General features: G+C 47.6%; 1 protein-coding gene across 1 annotated transcript in view; it reads left to right on the top strand.

The window, feature by feature from the left end:
• Positions 1 to 2,500, top strand: part of fhl3a (four and a half LIM domains 3a) — an 87,040-nt gene that overhangs the window by 70,415 nt on the left and 14,125 nt on the right. The window lies entirely within an intron of this gene.

Below are 2,500 nucleotides of genomic sequence, written 5' to 3'. Positions count from 1 at the left end.
TGTGTGTGTGTGTGTGTGTGTGTGTGTGTGTGTGTGTGTGTGTGTATGGGCCCAGCATATAATGATGTGGGCGGGATACCATTATGGTCGTGGCAAGAGCAGCTGTGGGCTACAATATTGTACTCTGTCACCAAGAGTCCTTAGCGTAGCCACTCCGTGTGTGTGTGTGTGTGTGTGTATGTGCGTGTGTGCTTGCATCTGTGTGTGCGTGTGCGTGTGCGTGTGTGTGTATGTGCGTGTGTGCGTGCGTGCGTGCGTGCGTGCATGCGTGCGTGCGTGTGTGTGTTTGTATGAGTTGAGTTCCACTGTGGGGTTTTTAATGACTCTTTTTGGGAGGCCTGTTGAGGAACATAAGTCAGCATTTTTAATGGTGCAGTTTACTGCTCGATAGGGTCAATTAGGTCTCCACAAAGGCCAAGCTGTGTCCGACTCCAGTTCAGGCAGCCATGTGTGAAACCGAGGGCCAAGGGGCCCTGCGAGGGTTAAACCCTTAATGTCCTTGGTGAGTCAAAGGAGACAGAACGAGAGATAGAGAGAGAGGGAGAAAGAGAGAGAAAGGGAGGCAGAGGCACCAATCCGTGGTTAATGGCAAGAACAAACAAGAACTATAACAGCAGATCACATTCTGTAGTTCTGAGGCCACTGCCTACTGCCTGTCAGTGCACAGCTCTGCCTGTGTGTGTGTGCGTGTGCGTGTGCGTGTGCGTGTGCGTGTGCGTGTGCGTGTGCGTGTGCGTGTGCGTGTGTGTGTGTGTGTGTGTGTGTGTGTGTGTGTGTGTGCAAGCGTGCGTGCGTGTGTGTGTGCGTGTGCGTGTGCGTGTGCGTGTGCGTGTGCGCGTGCGCGTGTGCGTGTGCGTGTGCGTGTGCGTGTGTGTGTGTGTGTGTGTGTGTGTGTGTGTTTGCCTTCTTGTCTGCCTGTCTGTTCAGCTCCAAGTGTAGCATTATCCGTCCTGCTGTCTTTCTGTCAGTCTGACTGTGCACAGCTCTGCAGCTGCTTGTCTGTCTGTCTTTCTGCCTGTCTGTCTGTCTTTGTTATCTCGTTGTGTCTGGCCGTTTTCTTGGTATGTGCACAGTGCTCCGTCTGTCTGTCTGTCTGTCTGTCTGTCTGTCTGTCTGTATGTCTGTATGTCTGTCTGTGTGCATCTCTGCAGCTGTCTGTGTGTCTTATTTATCAGCGTTCATCTTCGTAATGGAGAGAGACAGTCTAGTGTGATGGCCTACTGCAAGCCGCCACAGCAGGGCTCCCAAACAACAAACTGTAGTGCAGGCAGGCAGCCCGCAGCCAATAAACCCTGCTGTTTGGCTTGGCCCGGCATCACATGCTGCACACTGTAAACTCAACACTGTCTGTGTCCCAACATGGATGTTTGCCTTGTGCATCGTGCCTTATGTGTACTGCTCTCTCTTTCCCTGTCATGCTCTTTCTCTCTATCTTCTTTTGTCACTCTTTCTTTCCCTGTCTCCCACTCTCAATGTATCTCTTTCACGCACACACACACTCACCTGTCTCACTCTCTGTCTCTCTCTGTCTCTCTCTCTCTGTCTCTCTCTCTCTCTCTCTCTCTCTCTCTCTCTCTCTCTCTCTCTCTCTCTCTCTCTCTCTCTCTCTCTCTCTCTCTCCTAAGTTCTTTGATAATCTGTTTGCATACTTCACGTGAGGAGTGTATCCAGACACTTGATACTAGCATGCAGAACATGCTAACAAACTCACAATGACAGCATGCAGACGATGCTGCTACAACACTGACAGTGTAGTTGTCATGGCGCTGTGTTTGTTTAACCAATCCGCAGCGACACGAGACATGATGCGGCGCAGACATTTATTGGGCTGTAAGGCTCAATGATGTTTTATACAGCTTTTGGAAACGGGTGGACGTCCAATGGCACTGAGACATTGAGGTTTCTCACATGAGCACAAACTACATTTACAGCATTTGCCACATTTTTTTTCTTTTCTAAATGACTCTGGAAGTGGGTTTCTTTGGCCTCCTAAAATATTTTTTTGCTCATTAAGGGTGTGATCAATGTACAGTATGTTTTCACTGTTTCAATGGTGAAATGTAATTTCTCAGTATGTGAATATATAAGTACACACAGAAGAGCTCAAACATACATTTACAGCGTTTATTATGTTTTTTTTTCCTGTAAATACCACTGAAAGTGTTGAGACTGGACAGACACGTTAAGTCTTGGCTGTCAAGGTTCTGGGATTAGGCTTGGATGTAAAATGTACTTGGGTTTCCTTGGTCACTTCTGAAAATGCCTCCTAATATGTTTACTTGCCATATTTTACTTGTTAATGGTGTAATAAATATATGTGTTTACTGTTTCAACAGTGAAGGATTATTTGTCAGTATGTTAGGGAGACTTTGAGTTGTTAGGGGGAGTTAGGGCACGTTAGGGCATTTTAAGAGGAGCGTCACTGAGCAATGTTTAATGTGTGTGTGTGTGTGTGTGTGTGTGTGTGTGTGTGTGTGTGTGTGTGTGTGTGTGTGTGTGT

Source organism: Engraulis encrasicolus, chromosome 5 (assembly GCF_034702125.1).
Source record: "Engraulis encrasicolus isolate BLACKSEA-1 chromosome 5, IST_EnEncr_1.0, whole genome shotgun sequence".
Lineage (NCBI taxonomy): Eukaryota > Metazoa > Chordata > Actinopteri > Clupeiformes > Engraulidae > Engraulis > Engraulis encrasicolus.
Note: the sequence above shows the minus strand (reverse complement) of the source record. Positions and strands in the feature narration are given on the sequence as shown.